This window comes from Schistocerca serialis, chromosome 1 (assembly GCF_023864345.2).
Source record: "Schistocerca serialis cubense isolate TAMUIC-IGC-003099 chromosome 1, iqSchSeri2.2, whole genome shotgun sequence".
Lineage (NCBI taxonomy): Eukaryota > Metazoa > Arthropoda > Insecta > Orthoptera > Acrididae > Schistocerca > Schistocerca serialis.
This window is the reverse complement of record NC_064638.1, coordinates 668,649,160-668,665,906: the sequence shown is the minus strand read 5'-3', so window position 1 is coordinate 668,665,906 and position 16,747 is coordinate 668,649,160. Positions and strand designations below refer to the sequence as shown.

Sequence of the window (16,747 nt, the reverse complement as noted above, 5' to 3'; positions counted from 1 at the left end):
TTTCTGTAAAATGAAGCTCCAATCACTTGGTGCCACAAGAAACAGTGTATTTGTTGCACTACCTACTACTGAAGCAGAGTACATATTTGCAGCTCAATGTTGTCAAGAGATGGAAGTTTTGAGGAGTTTCATAGAAGAATTGCTCAATAAAAACGTGAAAACTACACTTTGTGAGGACAACCAAAGAGGGGTAGCAGTGTTCAAATCTGGTTAAATGTCAAGAATAAGTAAGCACATTGATGTGAAGTATTATTTCATCAGTGGTGGATTAAATCATGGCTAGTTCAACATATGATTCTATCAAACTCAAGAACAACTTGCTGACATTCTACCTAAAGCTCTCCAAAGTGTTGTTTTTAGAAGGCTGAAAGAAAAGTTGACATGTCATCCTAATTAAAATCTTTTGTTTGCTTTTATTCGTTCAGAGATTGTGATCAAAACTGTTTTGTGAAATATCATGTTGTTTTGCTTAATGGAGTGTGTTGAAATGTACATAGGTCATAATAAGCAAAATAACTTGTATGCATGAATGTAAGATCTCTTTTGGTTGCTGTTTATAATAACAGATGAAGATTCTCGTTCTTTTTTAGTCTTGAGGGTTTGTGTGCTCTCTTAAAATACAAATAAAAGACAATCTTCAGAATTTTCCGAGTTATCTAGACAGATAGTTCATAAAAAATTTAGCTTTGGTACTATTCCACACACAAGCCTTAACAATGCTTTTATTTTTAATGAACATGTTTACATCTGCCACAAATGTTTCTGCTCTCTTTCTAATAATGTGGTCTTCTTCAATCTCTTTGTGTGCAATGACCATAGTAATATGCATGCACAAAATATTATATTCTACTTTGAAGCCACTGATAGAACGCAAAGATGCATTAAAATTGTCCAGTGCAACTGCCCTAGAAGCTACCGGAGCCCATATTTGAATATGCCAGTAGTGGACTACTGATCCATAGTCTTTAGCTTTGTCAAATTATGCCATTATTTTACAGCCTTCAGTTTTGATGTTTTATTTTCCTTGAGGTGGCCTGGGTCTTATGTTTTATATGTCACATAATCTAAAATTGTCTTGTAGTTGGATTTCAAATGGATGCAGCTATAACAGCTCATAAGTTTTCTGTAAGAATAGTAACCATGGTTAAAATAATCCTCATAAATATTGTCCTATTTTTGACTACCAATCGTTATTGCACACTAGGTGATAATGTTTTTGGGTGTGATGGTGCATATTCACTGTGTCTTGCAGATACTTCATTTGCTGGCAAGGATGCTTCAGATCTTTTGTAACTCTCATATCCATGTAGAGTTTCTTCTCTACTGTCAACCTCACAATCACTATCCATATTCAGAGTGTATGTATATATTTCTGTTAAGTCCCCATAGTATTCTTGCATTATGATGCCGCAACATGCATGCAAATGGCTCATTCTCCACTCCAAATATATCCTCATTATATGGTATGGACATTCGATGAATTCTTATGCATAGCAGCTACACAACATTCACAGGATTAATTGGCTTCAGCCTTGCTTATGTTTTACTTGCACTTCACTGTCACACACCACGAAAGTCACGTTTGTACTGTCTGCACAGCTACAGTGCTGTGTGGGGTAGCATGCTGACATTCAGGTGGCGCTAGAAGCTGCAGACGTAGTTTTACAAATGAGAGACGTTGACAGCTATTCTAGCACGTACAACATTATACAGGGTGTATCAAAAAGAATCATCCGATTTCAAAAAAATCATGACTATTATGTTATTTGAGATATGTGTGTGAGCAACATACAGTTGCAAAGTGCAAACTCTCGAGTTTTACATGGTTCCTGCTAGGTGGCAGCAGTGTGCACCCACTTCAGTTCTAGTAAAAATGATGTTAGGACAACAGAAAGTGTTTAGTGTTCTACGTTTTGTGCCGTGCTGGTCAGTAATAACTGTTCCGTGTCACTTTCGTACTAGGTATGGTGTGGATCCTACTACAATACAGATCGTTGGACGATTGCATGAATAATTCCCAGAAACAAGTTGTTTGTGTAAATTCATATCGTTCGGCTGTCCCCAGGTGTCTGATACAGACATCGAATGCGTCCGCCATAGTTTCACAAGGTGTCTGCAGAAATCCGTTCGTCACGCAGATCGACAGCACAACATGCCCCTGATGTCCATCTGGGGTGTGTTGCGTCTACGTTTACATATGAAACGATACAAAATTCGGCTGCTAAAGCTCTTCATGAAAGTGACAAACAACAAAGTGTAGAGTTCTGTAATTTCGTCCATGGCAAGATGGATGATGAGAAACTTCTTCCACACTTAGTGTTTAGTGATGAGGCAACATTCTATTTAAATGGAAAGGTGAATTGTCATAATGTGAGAATATTGGGCATGGATCAACCACATGAAGTTGTACAACATGAAAGGGACTTGCAAGATTTAAAGTGTTTTGTGCAGTTTCACGGGAATAGGTGTATGGTCAATTTGTGTTTGCCCAGAACACTGTTACAGGAAGCACATATCTCGATATGCTTAAGAACTTTCTTTCCCCACAGTTGGAGACTGATTCGAATGACTTAATTTATCAACAGGATGGGGCACTGCCACAATGGCATCTGGAAGTGCAGGAATTTTTAAATAAAAGGATTACAAAACGATGGGTCATTTGCAATGGACAAAATGATTCAGCCTTACATTTTTCTGGCCTCCAAGGTAACTGGACCTGGAAGTATGTGATTATTCCTTGTGGGGTGTTATAAAAGACTCTGTTTATGTGCCTATATTACCAACAACAATCAATGAACTGGGATATCGAATAACAGCAGCTGTGGAAGCTGTAACTCAAAACATGCTCGCTGCAGTGTGGGAACAACTTGATTACTGCATTGACATATGGCTTGCTTCTCAAGTTGGACATAGTGAACATTTGTGAAAAGATATGAAGAAAAACGTTTTGAGTTTCCCATTCATTAAAAGATAATATTCATTGTAAATGTTTATTAGTTTTAGAAATCTAGATGTGCCAAATTCGATGATTGTTTTTGATACATCCTGTATTTTAAACGCATTTTCAGCCTTTCGAGCTGGGATACTTCTCTTGTAAGTGCAAAGCAAGCAGAACTGAGAAATTTGGTCAAGTTATCCACATACTATAGCCTCATCAGTTCGATGAAATGATTTCTTTCTGTAGGCTTAGCATCTAAAAGGTTAAATAGCTATAAACCTCTGTGTTCATATCTGCAGCCATCTCCCTCAGTTGTCACTTGTATGTCTTTTGTCTCATAGATAAGTGAATAGGGCTGCAAAACACGTATAATAATTACTGTTATCTACGAGATAAACCTTAAAGATTGTTTCATGTGATCTATCTTCGTTGGAATCACCCAAAAATTCCACTAAATTGACTTCTAAATTTCATTGTCGCCAGAGCCAGATAGAACAAATTTCGTTACTTTGCTTAGCTCTTTCTGGTAAAAAGTCTACGATGACATTTTTACTACCAGTTCTCTATTTGCTCGTTAAAGAAATGTAAGAAGTTACCTGCTTACCCCAATCGCTATATTCCTTGCTCTTGATTTTCCATAAACATGTGTGATCCTTATAGATTACAATGAGTTAAGCAATGAACTCTCTAAAACACTAATGTATATCTGCCATTTTAAAATTCAGTGTACATGCACAGACGAGACGCTAGGATGAACAAACTGCTGACTCATATATATTTTGCACGCTGTATTTGCCGCGATCTTACATTCACAGTCTACGATTTGTATGTATAAGTGTGGTGGGTACCTATAAATTTGACAAGTTTTGCGCAAACCTCCAATTTCTACTTCCAGGTTTGTACACATGTCATATCTGAGCAACTATTCTGTTCACATACAACATTCCATCTCCATAGGAGTGATGTGTGCATACTTTAGTGCAGACAGGAGTTTCATGTGGATATGCCTTAATTCTTCTACTTGTAAAACAAACTATCAAAAGGCTGTGTTTCACCTGGTCATGTGTAAAAATGATAACTATGACATTAATATTAGCAACTTTGTAGAAATTAGATTAACTGTACTAATACATTTTAACAGCAGCATGACAAGTCTTTTTATTGTGAAAGGGACATGTATGTGAATAAATGTAAAAAAATTCTTTTTTTAAAATTTTGTCTTAAAAACTTCTCTGTAGTTTTCTGAATGAGAAAAAGTTTACCTCCAGGAAAATGGACCACAGAAAATACCAAAAATAGAGGAATTTAAAAGTGGCTGCATGCACCATGACACCCCCATAGCAAACAATAAGCTCTATTAAAAATAAAGTTTTGCTCTCATTTATTTCATTTTTATGACTTTTTAGTCCATTAACTTGGCTAAGCTGTGAAAGCTTTACAGTTGCTTAGCTTTGTTTATACAGAATGTTTAGTCATTGTTTACTTTCGTTTTGGCACGAATATTTTGTTTACACTGAAGTAACTGTATGTGTGAATTTCTTATTCCACTTGAAAAAAATGGGAAGAATTAAGAAGTTCAGTGTTAAACAAAGTAAATTTTATGGAAATCGGTTCACCAAAGTGATTAACTCTGCTAATACTGAAATACAATGTGATATAACTCTTGAATCAGCTTCAACTACTCTAAGTGCTTCAAAGATAAAATTGAAATATTTTGACAATGGGCTTGTTAGTATTAGTGCTGATAATATAGAGAGGCCAATTATTGATTCAGTTTGTGTTATTGTTGAACTCTCTGCTCGGTCTGAACTAATAAATAAAGCTTTGCAATGTAAGAAATGTGACAATATTGGTGTGAAGGTAGTTGAGGAGATATATGCTAGAAGAGGTTTCGTATCAAAATTAAGAATTGTTTATATCTTGCGATTTAAGCAAATGTGGCTATATTTGTGGCGCAACTAAACAGAGAGTGTATAACACAAATATTAAACTTTCTTATGCTATGAGGTGTATAGGCAAAGGGTACAGAAGTGCTCAAATTTTCTGTGTTCATATTTACTTACTTCCCCTACAAGGTTTGACAGGTAAGAAGAAGTAGCAAATGATAGTATGAGTAATGCTGTTAAGGAAAGTGTAGACATGAATGACAGCAATACATGTTTGTCTGAAGCCCTGGATACATCCTGGCAACGAAGACGCCATAGTTCCCTGAATGTTGGGATGACAGCTACCTCCTTGGACAATGGTACACTCATTGATGTGGAATATATTACCAAGTACTGCCACAGCTGTACTAGTGGAACTGAAAATCGTAAATGATTAATTAATTTTAGTGGTTATAGTGGAGGGATGGATTCTGAAGGTGACGTGAAGATATTTCACAGGTCAGTGGAGATATGGTGTGATGTATACATCTTACCTTGGAGATGGACACTCAAAAGGGTACCAAAAAGTTAGTGAATCCAAACCTTATGCTGATATAAAAATTGAAAAAATGGAATGTGTTGGACATGCCCAGAAAAGACTAGGTACAAGACTGAGGAACTTGAAGAGAAATTTGAAGGGAAAGAAATTAGCTGATGTTAAGTTCATTAGTGGATGTGAACAGCTTACAGACAAAGAAATAGCAGGTTGCAGTATTGTTATGGACAAACCACAAGACAAAATAAATATGACAATGAGGTAATGGAAAAGTCAGTGTGGGCTACCTTCTTTCATAAATCCTCTACAGATTACATCCCATGTCATGCACTCTGCCCATCTGGCAGTGATTCATGGTGTAGCTACCAGAGGGTTGTTACACAAGGTGAGACCTGCAACGACAAACATTCTTTGCCATTTGCTATATGGAAGTTATAAATCTGTATACGGGGATCTTAGTGACACACGACTATTAGAGAAATCTTTACATGGCAGGACCCAAAATCCAAATGAAAGTTTAACAACTCTATTTCGGAACAGATACCAAAAACTGTTCTAGTAGGACTAAATGCTTAGAAAATAGGTGTGCTAGATGCTGTCCTATGTTTCAATGATGGTGCAGTGTCAAGGATTAATGTTTTGGAACTGACAGGAATGCCTTGTGGACTAAATATGCGTAGAGCTCTAACAGCCATTGACCAAAGGAGACTCTTCAAAGCAGAAAAATCAGTGTTGGAATCCACCAAAGAAGCAAGAATAAGAACAAGTGTGTGAAAAAGAGAAGGGAGGAAGAACAATACAGGAAACAAGATGAATATGGATCTGAGATGCATTAGTGCCATGCAAGTTTAATAGAAAAAGCAAGTTGTAACTTTAACCTGAATTTCCCAAAAGTTAAGTTATTTCGTGTTCTGGTTCACTTTGGCAAAAAACTATTACAAATAGTGTGTTAAAATTTTGTATACTGCCTTAAAACGTGCTTAACTAAAAAGTAAGCTACTCTTCTGACTTAACTTTCAAAATAAAATGCTTTTTGAAGAAAAACCATGAATTCATTTCCAAAATTTTTGATAATCACAATTACAATTTTTTCGCACAACAGTTTATGACAGTACCATCTTTTCAATAGCCTGCTTTAAAGATAATAATGTAAAGAACTTACAGGAAAGAATAAATCTTCTACTTTGTTTGTATTTTGAGTAATGTGTACCTATGATGTACATAAACAATTAGCATGGTTTGTTTTGCTTGCAACAAAAAATATAATTTAAAAAAGTACGAGAGCTAAGGTTGTGGTTCATGAATGATAATGTTCCTAATAGATGTCTTAAAAACTGTAGGTATTATATGGGTTTACACATTTTTTTTAGTTACACTGTTTAGAAAACTGACAATTTTTTCAAGGTTTCCCCACGTACCTTATGGACCAGAACCCTTAAAGTCAATGCTTAATTTCAGCTATAAATGAGAATAATTGTCAATCTGTGAACTGGGTGCTGAGAACCAAGCAGGAGTGCCTCGTGCCAGTAAAACACCTGTCTGCATTGACATTTTGCGTCACATGCCTAGCTGCTGTACACACCTGGCTGCAATGACAGGTGAAGAGCTGAGGCAGAACCCTATGATCAAGTGAAATATGATTTTACATTCATAGCTATAAAATTAGTGTACTTTTACTCATTTTGATCCCTCCATTATCTGTATACACAAAACAAATTAACAAGTATACTAAAATGGCTAACTTTTATTAAAGGGAAAAATATGGTACTAATTACGTTTCAGTTGGTCTTAAGAACTTTCACCTGACAGAAACAAACCATATGATTGCTATTTTTGTAACACACATGTTTGACTCCATTGTATAATTAGAGTGAGAATTATACAGTAGTCAGCATTTTTGTAATATACTTCATGAAGTTAATTATCACTGTGCATTAAATACTCAGTAATGTAATACAGTACTGAAGCTTTTCTCATATTTGGAGTACAAGGTCACACCATTCACTGGCTTATTGGGGATTAAATACATTTATACAAATTTTTAAATGTAATTGTTATTTTATAGCCATAAATTACTTTAATGTTGTATAATTGGTTGCCTAAGCCAAGCAAACAGCCTTCAGATTTCATAAACACTTCTGTTAACCCTTGGAGTATGACATGAAACTCTCATATTTTTCTAGGCATCTGTATCACTGATAGAGATAGTTCATTGACATCTTCATCCGAGCAAAGGTAAAACCATTAAGACTGATTCAGTCTAAAAGCGAGGTCTAGGTTACTACATATGTAGGGTCATCTTTGTGTAGTTGGAGACCTAGAGAAAGCTTTTGACAATGTTCAATGGAACACACTCTTTCAGGTTCTGAATGTATCAAGGGTAAAACACAAAGAGCCAAAGGCTATGAACAAGTGGTTAAGGAAATGAAAGAAAAATTCTGAAAAGGAACTGAAATTCAGGAACAAGAAATAAAAACTTTGAAGTTTGCCAATGACACTGTAATACTGTCAGAGACAACAAATGACTTGGAAGAGCAACTGGACAGAATGGACAATGTCTTGAAAAGTGGGTATAAGATGAACATCAACAAAAGCAAAACAAGGGTAACGAAATGTAATCGAAGTAAATCAACTGAAGCTGAGAGAGAATTAGAGTAGAAAACGAGACACTTTCAGTAGTAGATGAGTTTCGTTATTTGAGCAGCAAAATAACTGATGATGGCTGAAGTAGAGAGGTTATAAAATGTAGACTGACAGTGGCATGAAAATCGTTTCTGAAGAAAGGAAATTTGTTAACGTCGTTTATAGAGTTAGTGCCAGGAAGTCTTTTCTGAAAGTATTTGTGTGGAAGTGAAAAATGGACGATAAACAGTTTAACAAGAAAAGAACAGAAGCTTTTGAAATGTGGTACTACAGAATAATGTTGAAGATTAGATGGATAGTGCATGTAACTAACAATGAGGTAGTAAGCAGAATTGGGGAGGACAGAAATTTGTGGCAAAACCTGACTAGAAGAAGGGACACATTCTGAGAGATCAAAGGATCACCAGTTTAGTAAAAATAGTTCAGGGAGATCAAGAGACGAATACAGTAAGCAGATTGATATGGTTGTAAGTTGCCATAGTTATTAGGAGATGAAGAGGCTTTACACAGATAGAGTAGCATGGAAAGGTGCATCAAACCAGACTTCAGGCCAAAGACCACACCAGCAACAATGGGAGTAGGCAAATGTAACGCATATCTTATTACGTATGTTCAGAATGGTGGAACACGCACAGCCAGTTGTTCTCTGAAGCCGGGTGGCTAGAGTCACATGACTTCAAATTTTGGTCCGAAAAGTCAACCCAGCCAGACGTTTTACCACAGCGTAATAAATATAGTTGCGACGCTCTCTGGTGGGAAAGTGTTACTGTTTAACAGTGGGAGCAACAACAGTGCTCCAAGAGAAAGCAGACAGTGACATGTGTCGAAAGATAATCTATGTTTTATTTATTTTTATGATTAAGTAACGAAATACATGTTATATTTTTGCGTTCCCTACATTACTAAATAACCAAGGGAAGTGAATTATCGTGAAATAAATGCAAAAACAGCCGAATTTCAGCCATTCAGTGAGGTAAGCTACAACTTGAAGAAATACTTTTGAATTTGTGAATAATTGCAGCTTACTTCACTGACAATAAGAGAATGTAAATATATATTTCATGCCAAACAAGCATATATTTCTGTTACTGCCTGATCTTATTGCAATAGGCACTCTCCTTGACACATAAAAATTCTTTATGGAAACTACTGATTCGTTCATTCTTAGACTTTATTCAACTTTCTGATACACGAATATTTTTGTCAATATAATTACTTCTGCTTATTTGGTACATTAAATAATGCAAGTATTGCCTTTCATACCCATTTATTACATTCCACATTCGCTGATTTGGCTGGGTGTGTAGTGAACAAAATTTCATGTTTTTGGGGAAACCTATGAAGTCTTTCTGTAAAAGGTCAGATCTTCTGGTGTTTACTGGAAAGTTTTTTTTTTAAAGGAGACTGACATTCTTCCATAAATATCCGTACGTTACAAGAGAATTGTAAGGAAACAGTCTTCTAAAGTATAGTTTCATACCTCTCAGGGTCCTTAAGTAACTGAAGAATGACAGATGTAGTGACACTTATTGGTAATTGTCGATTTTTATAGCACTAAATACGTTCTCTACTGAAAAAACTATGCTAGGCCGCGTCCTATGTGAGTGACAGAGGCGACCGACAGCAAGCGACTTCTGGATATGCGACACTCCAGCGACAGGCAGCAGCATCAGGCGAAAAGCTCAGATGTCCTGCGTGCAAGAGCCAATCAGCTGTTTCAATAAAACGGCATCCCTAAACTGCAGAACACTGTAGCTGGAGAGTAAGGCTACAAAATTGGGTTTACTTGAGAAAATAAAGCGAAAAGGAATGCTGTGCATGAAATTTACAAAAGGAGGGATCTCCATGGAGAATTTCATAAATATCATAATCTACGAAGATTACCAGACAAATTCTTCGAATACACAAGAATGAGCAGAATATCATTAGACTGTCTTATCAATAAACTAAATACGAATGTTTTTTACATGGTCAAGAACTTTTGACAGCCAATAAATGCGGAAGAATGACTGACTACATGACTAACTCGCCTAAATGCAGACGTAAATACACAGATTGATAACTGTAAATGATAGCTAGATGTTTTTTTTTATTTACACGTCAAGTTCTGTAGGACCAAATTGAGGAGAAAATCTCCAAGGCCATGGAACGTGTCAGTACATGAAATCACAACGTAAAAGTAATATCAGATAAAAATAAAATGTTTATGGACCCAAAAAAAGACAATACATAAGTTTAAGTAAACACAATTAACAATGCAACAAGAATCAGCTCAATTTTTCAAGGAGCTCCTCGACAGAATAGAAGGAGTGAGCCATGAGAAACTCTTCAGTTTAGATTCGAAAGGGCGTGGATTACTGCTAAGATTTTTGAATTCGAGTGGTAGCTTACTGAAAATTTATGCAGCAGTATACTGCACATCATTCTGCACAAGAGTTAAGGAAGTCCAATCCAAATGAGGTTTGATTTCTGCCAAGTATTAACTGAGTGAAAGTTGCTTATTCTTAGGAATAAGCTAATACGATTAACAATAAGTGACAGTAAGAAATATATATATTGAGAGGCCAATGTCAAAATACACAGACTTGTGAATGGGGGTCAACAAGAGATTTGTGAACTTACACCACTTATTGCCCGAAGAGCCCATTTGTGAGCCAAAAATATCCTTTTAGAATGGAAAGAGTTACCCAGAATATAATACCATACAACATAAGCGAATGAAAATAAGCAAAGTAGACTAAGTTTCGTGTCGAACGATCACTTACTTCAGATTCCATTCGAATAGTAAAAATGACAGCAGTAAGTCTTTGAACAAAATCCTGAATGTGGGCTTTCCATGACTGTTTACTATCCATCTGAACACCTAGAAATTTGAACTATTCAGTTTCACTGATAATATGCCCATTCTGTGAGATTAAAATGTCAGGTTTTGTTGAATTGTGTGTTGTAAATTGTAAAAACTGAGTCTTACTGTGATTTAGCGTAAGTTTATTTTCTACAAGCCATGAATTTAGATCATGAACTGCACTATTTGAAACTGAGCCAATGCTGCACAGTGAAATTTATAAATAGTGAATTGTGAATAGTGAATTGTTTATAAACAATAGAATCATACCTTACATATGTCTGATTGGCAATGCATATATTCCTTCCTGTTAGTTAAACTGTACACACAAAGAGGAGTTTTAGGGTATTATTATTCGTTTTTAAGACAATTTTAGTACTGTTTTACACCTATATTATTATCTCTAAGTGTAATGGCATGTCACCTAGACTTACATATACCCCCATTTCTGTTCTAATGTCTGGTATTGAAGTATAACTGATATAAACATTTATATTTAACATAATTTGTAATTGTTTGAACCATAAAAAACTGTTAATGTCAAGGTAAACTGCATCTTAGTGAAAATGAACGAAATGTGACTCCTTTTAATGAATACATTCTGTATATAATATGTTTATAATATATTTATTTTGTACACTAGCTCACAGACTACTGGTGTCTCACATAATTTGTTTTATATATGGTGTTGTTGAAGGGGTCTGAAGATGGTATTGACGCATTGTCGAAACTAGTAGCCAAATAAATATAAAATATTCAGTACAGCTGGAGGAGTTTCATTTTTAATAAAAATTATACCAGTTGTGTCCCACCTCCATCAAATTTAAATACGGATGTACAAAAAAAAGAAAAGAAAAGTTATTTAAGTGGTGCACTGATATACCAGTAATTTCAGAGTCAACATCTATAAGCAGTTCACTAACTTTATCTCTAATACCTCTTATATTTTGATGAAATATGCTAATTCCTTCTCTACTTGGAAACACTACATCGTCTGAAGGTGAGTCCTTAGTTAGAGGGACTTCCTTTAAGTAGGTATACCTATCAGCTCACTTCAATCTAAAAAAGGTGCAGCTCTAACACCAACTACTACAGGAATTTTTTCATGAGTGATCGCACCACCACCCACTACACTGTCACCTATAAGCTTTGCCAGCCTCACATTCTCATACCTATTGAGGAGTAGGCTATGCCTAGTGAAACCCGATCTACGGATAGGCCCAACTGGTATCATTGAAATGTGACCCATGCCCTCTGCTGTCAGCGCCTTCTCCAGCCCCTAACGGCCGTATTAAGATGAGGCCGATCATGAGACTGATACAGTTGCAAGAAATGCACATTAGTGCCACCAGTTTGAGTAGCTTTCTTTACCAGTTCACCACCTACATCATATTTCCTGTCCCTATCAAGACTGTTTCCTGCTCCACCCACTATAACTACCTGATCCTACTTCGTAAAATTTCTACATAGCTCCCCTATGCTGTCAGCCACTTGAGCCAACCCTGCACTAGGCTTCCCAATGCTGGTGACCTGGTACTGACTCCCCAACGCTTCCTGCAAGTGCTGGCCAACACCTCTACCATACGAACTACCAGCAGCTGAACCTTCGTCTTTCTGTTCGACTTTGCAATTGACGTAGGCCTCCTAACGGCTGCATGTTGCCCACATCTACAGCTACAAGAGGCTCCTCTCCACTCAACTCTGACAGTTGGTCAAATCTATCGCATATATGCAAAGTATAACTGTGAATACATTCTCCTCCTAGGTGCCTTCTTGCCAACTGCCTGTTCTTATTCCCCACCACCCTACACCCTCCTTGACGTATCTAGTTCCTCCTTTGCGCCTTGTAACTGCACCTGAAGGGCGCAGATCCTGCTCCTCTATCAGCTTATTTCTACTACAGATTCTGGATTCCAAGGAGAGGATCTCTCAAGAATGTCCACTGGCTTCCCCACTGCATTCCCCATCACTGAAAATACTTTGCACAATTCCCACACCTTAATCCACTGCTTACAAACCTGCAACAGAGCCCAAATTTCTCACTCATGGTAAAAGTTTACAATTACTGAAAGAAACTATATGTCTACGTTACCTATGTTCAGTTACACCAGTAGAACTATTTATAGAACTAACAATAGTGGTCTGGAAATTCTCTGTCTATTAAGAAAGCAACTACTTGCATTAATACTTCTACACCACAGCTATTACCAATACCAGTGAAACATCACAAAATTATTAGCTAAAACCAAAAATTCAAGTGGCCACTGGAACACTCAAGAAAGTTAAAACACCGAATGAAAATTTTACTGAAATATTTCACTAGAAACAATAAGAAACATCAGGTGAAAAGTGAAGCATGAAATTTACTAAACAACCTCAACACACAGAAAACTCTAAAAAACACAGCGAGCGAACGTGTCCAAAAGTTTATTAAATCGTTAAATGTAGCGGTAGCGTTACAGTTGGTGGTTAAGACCTTCGAAAAGGTCGTTTCTTTAATTTTAACTGACTCAGTTACAATTATGTATGCAAAGTTTTATGTATACTGTTTACACTTATCGCAAAGTATATTTTTGAGGTCTTGCCAAAAAACTTGATCTTTAAGTGTATACACACCTATCCCAGCATATCATACACATTAAATTCCTAATAAATTACAATGAACCATGAAATTTTACAGATATTTGATGTGAATGTAGTTCATCAGCAGTTAGTGTTAAGGACAAGCGTTTCAATTAACCTAAATAGTCTATAAAAGTAAAGCATACAAAATTTTTGAAAAGAAAGTCAAACTTTTTGTGTGACAATTTGTCTAAAAGTACGAAATAAAAAATATTAGAGAAACATTTGGTGTACCTCATTTTCTGTTCATGATTTTGAGTGTCATTCAGAGGCATGTAGAATGCTTCACTGATCTTTTTATTTCTTTTACACAAATCATTTCGTAAAATATTTGATGGATTTCTTTCATTTTTTATTTTTAAGTTTTATTCAGAAAGCATGATCTTACTGACTCATAGTTTGCCTCCCTAACGTACTTGATTCAAAGGAAGCCTTTCTCACATTTAAATGCCGCACCAACGTATCTTATTATGTGCAAAAAGCTAGGCCTTCAACAGATGAAACTTTTGACACTTCATATATGTAGCTTGGCAGCAGCTTTTCCTGAAACATTTCAATGTTTTCTGAATTCATTAATAAAGTTTTCGTTAATTACCCTGATTACTTTCAAGCAGTTAAATATTTTCTTGCAAAACTAGACCGCACGCTGGTCAGTTTGGTACCCCATTTACCTGTTCCTCTCTCTTTGTTTGGCTATGAAAATTCGGACAAAACTCACGGTGTAATTTATAGGGAGTCTTGTTTTCGCTCTGCTCACGCGTATCGAGTGCTACTCATACGATAAAATAGTCCTTTCTGCGTGCTGTAATTTCAAAAAATCGTCGTTTCGATATCTTCAACCGTTTATGAGATACGACGGTTTTTACGACCACTTGATTCCCGAAACACAGGAAAGGTACGGACGCGCCGCGGAGTTTGTGTAATATCAGAAGAAACACGTGCTTCTGAAAAATGATTCTAAAATAAGTGCAACTAGATTAGATTAGATTAGATTAATACTAGTCCCATGGAAATATGATATTTCGTAATGATGTGGAACGAGTCAAATTTTCCAATACATGACATAATTAAGTTAATTTAACAACATACTTAAGTTAATATAACAACTTTTATTATTTTTAAAATATTTTTTTGTTTTTTTTCTTAATTTATATCTAAAAATTCCTCTGTGGGGTAGAAGGAGTTGTCATTCGGAAATTCTTTTAATTTCTTCTTAATTACTTGTTGGTTATCTGCCAGACTTTTGATACTATTTGGTAAGTGACCAAAGACTTTAGTGGCAGTATAATTCACCCCTTTCTGTGCCAAAGTTAGATTTAATCTTGAATAGTGAAGATCAACCTTTCTCCTAGTATTGTAGTTATGCACACTGCTATTACTTTTGAATTGGGTTTGGTTGTTAATAACAAATTTCATAAGAGAGTATATATACTGAGAAGCTACTGTGAATATCCCTAGATCCTTAAATAAATGTCTGCAGGACGATTTTGGGTCGCCTTAAAATAAATAAAATAAATAAAAAATGTTATTTTAAATATGTTAATTATTCTATCTGTATGATGGTGATTGTGATTGCAATTGTAATTAGTATTTTGCTTATCTGGAACGTGGACGATTAATTATTCGGTATCAGACGCTTGACAATGGCTTTTTTGTAAAGGCAACGTTACTCGTAGTTGACCGTGAAATAAAACTGAATAATCGGACTTCGTAATTAAAGCGTTTCCAAAGACTGCTGCGGTAGGTGTGGACTCATAATCTAAATCTCAATATTACAATAATTTGCCAGCCATGCCAATACGTCGTACAGAGGTGATTGTCTACTAAACATAAAAAAGTTACACAGTTAGTTAAATCAGATATATTCAATGAATAAGCCTACAGTTCATAATCCTACTTACTTTTATAAATATAAATTCTTTACAGAATCGAGTGCCTAGTGTGGTTGCAACTCGCAGTATTCTTCTATAACATGAAATATGGCGGTGTGCCAGACAATAAAAAAAAATACGTGCTTCTCGCACCACTTCAACCAGAGCTCTCTTTTCTTAAACAAACATAAGAGTAAAGTAATTGTGCTTTTGTTTTATCAGCGACACAGCGCTGCAGTTGTGTGCCATAGGCTTTATTTATTTGTCACTGATTATTTATTTAATTAATATTTCGCGTTTCCGAGGAAACTCACGCTCGGCATGCAAATGTGCCTTTATATTGCCCCCTGAATTGCGAGGCGAAAGGACACACCTGCAGGCGAGCAATTCACCTAAAGGCACAAGAAAATCTAAGTTATCTACAACTATTTACATGACTTACATTACACATTATACACATTATATACAAAATTTGAATGACGCGGGTGCGCCGTAAAAGTTCTAATGTTGGCAGATAGAGTGCGCGCATGCGCAGAAGCGTCTGTGTAACTGCGGCACTGCCGTTATATCGTACAGTTAGATCACGCGGCACAGTATTGCAGATCATATTGTTCGTGTGCGCGCGTTTTTCAGTCGTTGCACAAAGAAAATATTCAACCAAGATTACATATGAAGACTACATTCTATGACAGGTAACTTAGTTTTAAATTTACAATATTTGTTATAACACAATACAACTTAGATTGTTGAATGTTCTTAGTTACATAGTATTGTTTTGAAATACTTCAAAGAAAAATGTCCGTATTTTTCAGGTGCGTTGACCTATACACATCGTGTCGTTATTACAGTTCATATTCATCCGCTGCACAATAATTTTTTACATGTTAGTATCGTCGTGGTAAAGTTTTTTGATCACAGTAACATCGTTGTATAACAACGTGATTAATACATAAGCGTGTCCATTTCTCATTTCCATTATAGTCGTAGTGATGCAGTTCGTTGTGACTAAAAGCATTGCTTATTACAGATCAGACGTGACCGGTCGAGTAATTGGTCCATGTGCAGTTCGTTTTTTACATTCCGTGGAAGCTTGGTTGCAGAACCTCGGACGGCACATAGCTGGCGTCGATCCTTGGACAATCCAGGTAAGAGTGTCCGTCACATTTCGAGAACATTTCATTCCCTGAAGTTCCAACCAAAATTCTTCCACCCGTCGTGTTGTTTTCTGGACAGGCACTTTGTGTTCATTTAATCCAGTTAACATCTTGAAGTTGGGTACTGTAGTAATGTCACTAGACGATGCACGAATTATGCACTTTACATTTTCAGTTTTTTGCTGAATATAGCTCACCTAAATGTTCGTAGTTATTAATCAAGGAAATCGTTTATCGCGTTTACATAGATACG

General features: G+C 36.1%; 1 long non-coding RNA gene across 1 annotated transcript; it reads left to right on the top strand.

The window, feature by feature from the left end:
• Window positions 1-15,927: 15,927 nt before the first annotated feature.
• On the top strand, window positions 15,928-16,482 carry LOC126458017 (uncharacterized). Its single transcript, XR_007585563.1, has 3 exons — window positions 15,928-16,032; window positions 16,153-16,223; window positions 16,368-16,482. It is a non-coding gene; the product is annotated as an uncharacterized LOC126458017 (long non-coding RNA).
• Window positions 16,483-16,747: the final 265 nt, after the last annotated feature.